This window comes from Zingiber officinale, chromosome 2A (assembly GCF_018446385.1).
Source record: "Zingiber officinale cultivar Zhangliang chromosome 2A, Zo_v1.1, whole genome shotgun sequence".
Classification (NCBI taxonomy): domain Eukaryota; kingdom Viridiplantae; phylum Streptophyta; class Magnoliopsida; order Zingiberales; family Zingiberaceae; genus Zingiber; species Zingiber officinale.
Window position 1 is genome coordinate 169,943,010 of NC_055988.1, and position 6,735 is coordinate 169,949,744.

A 6,735-nucleotide genomic window follows, 5' to 3' on the forward strand; every position below is an offset into this window, starting at 1 on the left:
TACCGGTATCTCAGTCTAATTCTGATAAGATAAATAAATACATTGTTAGGCAGTACAAGTGTGGTTAAAAGAAAAGAAGTATTTTCTGGGAGCTACCATATTGGAAGTATCTACTCATTCGTCATAATTTAGATGTGATGTATGTTGAGAAAATTTTCTATGATAATATCTTTAACACTGTGATGAATATGTCTGGAAGAAATAAAGACACTTCCAAATTATATGAGGAATTAAAAGAACTAGTCAGCAGACTAGAGTTGCATCAAGATAAAACAACCAATACATTCCCAAAGGCTTATTATACATTGGACAAAGATGATAAACGAACTTTATGTAGTTAGTTGAAAGAAATCAAATTCCAAGATGGGCATGCCTCGAATATTACTCGATGTATGGATATGAACAGGTTTGGAATGAAGAGTTATGACAGTCATGTATTCATGCAAAAACTTATTCCAATAGCTTTCCATAACTTATTTCCTCAAAATTTTTGGCAAACACTCACAGAATTGAGTCTATTTTTTAGAGATTTGACAGCGAAATGTATTATAATGGATGATATGTTTCAGCTAAAAATAGATATTCCTTTCATACTATGTAACTTTGAGCACAGTTTCTCACCAAGTTTTTTTAATTTAATGAAACATCTACCAGTTCACCTATCTTATGAGGCACAACTAGCTGGTCCTGTGTAGTATAGATGAATGTATTCATTCGAATGTTTTTTGAGGAAATTAAAGAATAATTTCGTAACAAAGCAAAAGTTGAGGAGCCAATATGTAATGTTTATATGATTGAAGAAGCATCTTCTTTATGCTTATATTATTTTGTTGATAATGTGAAAACAAATATCGTAAGTGTCCTAGAAATTCTGATTATACTCAACCGATAGACCTATCAATGCTTTATATTTTTAAATTTTTTGGTAAGATAATGGGTGCTTCTACTTCAAGATGTTAACTCAACAAGAATACTATGCTGCAAGAACATACATACTGCTAAACTATGATGAGGTTAAATCATATATAAAGTGAGTTAACTTCTCTAATTAAACATTTATCAAGTTATGTTTGTTGGTGATCCGGATCATAGGAGAGGGCATAGAGGGGATTAGGGAGAAGAGAGGGGGCAGATGCGTCATTGAGGAGGTGGAGGGTTAGGGGGGCATTTGGGAGCCGGATCGTGAAAAAGGAGAGGGGGCGCCGCCAGGGAGGGGGTCAGGCCCCATCGGCCGGCAGACCCCCCCCCCCCCTCTCTTCCTTTCCTTCGGTTTTCTTCACGTCGACACAGTCGAGAGGCATTGTCGTCTACTCCGTTCCCTCTCCTCCACGCTGCCGCCACCTCATCCCCTCGTTGACGCAGTCGCCACAGGGAGAGATCGCCTCTAGCTGCAGAGGTCGGCGGCATCTCCCGCTTCCATTGCTGCCTCCAGCGTCTGTCAAGCCGCCGTTGACGCACCCGGCAGTTGCTGACGCCTCCAGCCCTCTCGTCGGTCGTCGCCGCCTCCTTTCCCGACCGCAGCCACCTTCACCGCAGTTGCTGGCGCCACCTCCGACAGTCGCTACTGCTTCTAGCAGGGGCCGACCGCTGGCGCAGCTTCCGGCGGGTGCTGCCACTCCCCGGCAGCCATCACTACTGCCTCACGCCGCCTCCGGCGGCTATGGATACCACTGCCGACGCTCCAGGGGGCATTGACACTTCTACCAGCGGCCATCGGAGCTTCCCATCGCTGCCGCCGACGCTGACGCCTACAGGGGGTGTCGCCTCCAGCGATAGCCGTTGCCCTCGCTCCTTCCGACACCCACCGCAGCCTATAGTGGCTGCGAGTGCCGCTGCAGATGCCTCCGGATAGCCTCCTTCGTCGCCCCACGGGACAGCCGCCATCCGGCGGACTCAGGTTTACTTCTTCCGGCCATCGCGCCGAGATTATGTCCGGCCATCGGGCCGTGGTATTTCATTCATCACACCATTACCATGTTTGTGAGTCATCTGCACTATCTGGCTTACGCGTTGTACGCCGGCCTATGAGCCGTTGTGATATTCCCGCCGAGGTGTTGTTACCATTGTCGGCCTATGAGCCGTCTCCTTGGACCCCTGCCGCATCAGAGCACATGCTGCCGCACGATGACTCGATCAGCACCACGGCCAGATCATCCATCCATCCGAGGGCGCCCCCCTGGGCCAGGGTACGTTCTCGTACCTTTTCTGCATGTCGTTAACTATTCTGTCATTAGTATTCGATTGCTCATATATCTGTGGGATTCGCCTCGAGCACCGAGGTACCAGAGGCCGGGGCGACCCGGTCGCTGGATGCAGGTACAGTTGACCGGAGGAGGACTTCTGACGGTCTGGTCAACGTAGAGGACAGCTCACCACCGGGTCAAGAGGATGCGGTCAACCTTCCAGGCACGTCATACCGGCAGGTTCGTCTTCTCAGCTTCCAGACAGGATCAAAATGGCGCCGTCTGTGGGCGCTCGATCCGAACGTGAAGATGGACGACGCCGGAGAGTTCTGCTATCCTCATGACCTAGGTCCTTTCCGCTATCTGCTAGTTATGTGATCCGTAGTAGTTCTTCGAGCCAAGGCCCCGAGCCGCTCGCCGGAGGTTTATATCCGAGCCATGGACGAAGGCCCCGAGCCGCTCGCCGGAGGTTTATATCCGAGCCACGTGCTCGAAGCGAAGGCCCCGAGCCGCTAGGGCCGGAGGTTGATATACGAGCCACAGGCTCGAAGACGGCGATCGGCCGGGAGGTTGATATCCGAGCCGAGGCTCTCAAGGCCCCGAGCCGATCGGCCGGAGGTTTATATCCGAGCCGGGGCTCGAACCCGAAGGCCCAGCGATCGGAGGTTTATATCCGAGCCAGGGGCGAACGAAGGCCCCGAGCCGATCGGCCGGAGGTTTATATCCGAGCCGGGGCTCGAACCCGAACCGAGCCGATCGGCCGGAGGTTTATATCCGAGCCAGGCTCGACGAAGGCCCCGAGCCGATCGACCGGAGGTCTATATCCGAGCCAGGTGAACGAAGGCCCCGAGCCGATCGGCCGGAGGTTTATATCCGAGCCACGGGCTCGAAGGCCCCGAGCCGATCGGCCGGGAGGTTTATATCCGAGCCAGGGGCTCGAAGCCGAAGGCCCCCGAGCCGATCGGCAGGGAGGTCTATATCCGAGCCAGGATCTCGAAGCCGAAGGCCCCCGAGCCGATCGGCCGGGAGGTTTATATCCGAGCCAGGATCTCGAACCCGAAGGCCCCCGAGCCGATCGGCCGGGAGGTTTATATCCGAGCCAGGGGCTCGAAGCCGATCGGCCGGGAGGTTTATATCCGAGCCAGGGGCTCGAAGCCGAAGGCCCCCGAGCCGATCGGCCGGGAGGTTTATATCCGTGCCAGGATCTCGAAGCCGAAGGCCCCTGAGCCGATCGGCCGGGAGGATTATATACGAGCCACAGGCTCGATGGAGAAGACCCCCGAGCCGATCGGCCGGGAGGATTATATACGAGCCCGTGGCTGCCACGGGCTCGATGGTGAAGACCCCCGAGCCGGTCGGCCAGGTTTGAATTAGCCCTCAGGGCCGTCTAGCCCAAACGTTAAACCGTAGAGTCGAACCGGCGACTATAAAAACCCCGGCTTGAAGATCGTCTAGCCCAGACGTTAAACCGTAGAGTCGAACCGGTGACTATAAAAACCCCGGCTTGAAGACCGTCTAGCCCAGACGTTAAACCGTAGAGTCGAACCGGCGACTATAAAAACCCCGGCTTGAAGACCGTCGAGCTCCGACGTTAAATATCGAGAGTCGAACCGGCGACTATAAAACCCCGGCTTGAAGACCGCTACATGGACGAGTTTATCAGATATTCTATCTCCCCCGTTCGGGGTTGAGCGCATCAGTTATTTCATCTCCCCCGTTCGGGGTCGAGGACCAGCTTCAGATATTCTATCCACTCGGCATTGTCCTATTCAGTACCACACGATTGCCAGGTCGACATTTCACGATCGTTCGTTCGATATCCTATGGGCTGCGCAGTCAGCACTTTCATAGTCGTCCGACCGGTATCGCTCGGCATCGTCCGCCCGGCATCTATCCGTCCGATCGACATCATCCCGATTGCACGCGCGGCATCGTCCGCCCGCCATCTATTCGACCGACCGACATCATTCCGGTCGCACGCGCGGCATCGTCCGCCCGGCATCTATTCGATCGATCGCCATCGTTCCGGTCACACGCTCGGCATCGTCCGCCCGGCATCTATCCGTCCGATCGACATCATCCCGATCGCACGCTCGGCATCGTCCGCCCGGCATCTATCCGTCCGATTGACATCATTCCGATCATACGTTCAACATCTTCGGTGTTGTGTGCCCAGCATCGTCATCGCTTGCAAAGATGTTTTTGTTTCACATTCGGCATCTCCACGGTCGCACACTCAGCATCGCTCGTCTGCTCGGTCTACTCGGCATCAATGTGTCGCTCGGTCGGCATCAGGTCATTTGTCTTGGTATTATTTCTCGTAGCTCGCTCATAATCTTCATAGCCATCTGGTCAGTATCTCTTGGTCGTTTGCTCGATCGCGCCGATCGCTTTGCTCCACGTCGCCCGAGCGTCTACTCGATATCACTCAGTCTCGCTAGGCGCTTGATCGATTTTTCGACATCCGCGAACGCGCGGGAGGCATTGTACGAGGAGTTCAACGATTCGATGTCGTTATGAAGAATGATGCAGTCTCAGCGATAGACTGTCCAGTCAGTCGGACTCACGCCTCCTTCGACTGGACTTGAGGGGGAGGCTTGTGATCCAGATCACAGGAGAGGGCATAGAGGGAATTAGGGAGAAGAGAGGGGGCAGATGCGTCATTGAGGAGGTGGAGGGTTAGGGGGGCATTTGGGAGCCGGTTCGTGAAAAAGGAGAGGGGGGCGCCGCCAGGGAGGGGACTCGTCGGCCCCCCCCCCCCCCTCTCTTCCTTTCCTTCGGTTTTCTTCACGTCGACACAGTCGAGAGGCATTGTCGTCTACTCCGTTCCCTCTCCTCCACGCTGCCGCCACCTCATCCCCTCGTTGACGCAGTCGCCACAGGGAGAGATCGCCTCTAGCTGCAGAGGTCGGCGGCATCTCCCGCTTCCATTGCTGCCTCCAACGTCTGTCAAGCCGTCGTTGACGCACCCGGCAGTCGCTGACGCCTCCAGCCCTCTCGTCGGTCGTCGCCGCCTCCTTTACCGACCGCAGCCACCTTCACCGCAGCTGCTGGCGCCACCTCCGACAGTCGCTACTGCTTCCAGCAGGGGCCGACCGCTGGCGCAGCTTCCGGCGGGTGCTGCCGCTCCCCGGCAGCCATCACTACTGCCTCACGCCGCCTCCGGCGGCTATGGATACCACTGCCGACGCTCCAGGGGGCATTGACACTTCTACCAGCGGCCATCGGAGCTTCCCATCGCTGCCGCCGACGCCGACGCCTACAGGGGGTGTCGCCTCCAGCGATAGCCGCTGCCCTCGCTCCTTCCGACACCCACCGCAGCCTATAGTGGCTGCGAGTGCCGCTGCAGACGCCTCCGGATAGCCTCCTCCGTCGCCCCACGGGACAGCCGCCATCCGGCGGACTCAGGTTTGCTTCTTCCGGCCATCGCGCCGAGATTATGTCCGGCCATCGGGCCGTGGTATTTCATTCATCACACCATTACCATGTTTGTGAGTCATCTGCACTATCTGGCTTACGCGTTGTACGCCGGCCTATGAGCCGTTGTGATATTCCCGCCGAGGTGTTGTTACCATTGCCGGCCTATGAGCCGTCTCCTTGGACCCCTGCCGCATCAGAGCACATGCTGCCGCACGATGACTCGATCAGCACCACGGCGAGATCATCCATCCATCCGAGGGCGCCCCCTGGGCCAGGGTACGTTCTCGTACCTTTTCTGCATGTCGTTAACTATTCTGTCATTAGTATTCGATTGCTCATACATCTGTAGGATTCGCCTCGAGCACCGAGGTACCAGAGGCCGGGGCGACCCGGTCGCTGGATGCAGGTACAGTTGACCGAAGGAGGACTTCTGACGGTCTGGTCAACGTAGAGGACAGTTCACCACCGGGTCAAGAGGATGCGGTCAACCTTCCAGGCACGTCATACCGGCAGGTTTGTCTTCTCAGCTTCCAGACAGGATCAGTTGGTTATCCCAATTATCTTAAAACTACCTTCTATGATAGCTTGTACAATCAATAGCTATAACTACAAAATCTATCAATGGATGCAAGTGAGATAGCTGAAAAGTTAGAGATAAAATTTGCATTATAGTTTCAAATCTATGTAAGTTAGAGAATAATTTAAATTTTATACATCCGTATCAAATTTGAGCTTAATTTATATCATAACTATTTTTATAGGTGAATGATCGTAGAATATCAAATGTGCAAGATTTCATGATAATCAATCTTGCATCTGAACCTCTCCATAAGATAATAGTGTACTCTGGTTACTATGTTAATAACTTTAAATTTCACGTGATACAACAGGATTCATGCAAACTAATTTTCAATTCTAGTGTTTGCGTAAAAGAATATATCAACATCAATAATTCTGAGTTTGATTATTATAAGAGACTTGAAGAAATCATAGAGGTTGAATATCTTGTCTTACCTATCAAAAGGTGTGTTATTCAAATGTTCTTGGTATAATCCGACTCTAAGAGAATATGTACCAGAATACATTCAAACTACAATTTAGTTGAGGTAAATGCAAATAAAAACTTTAGCAA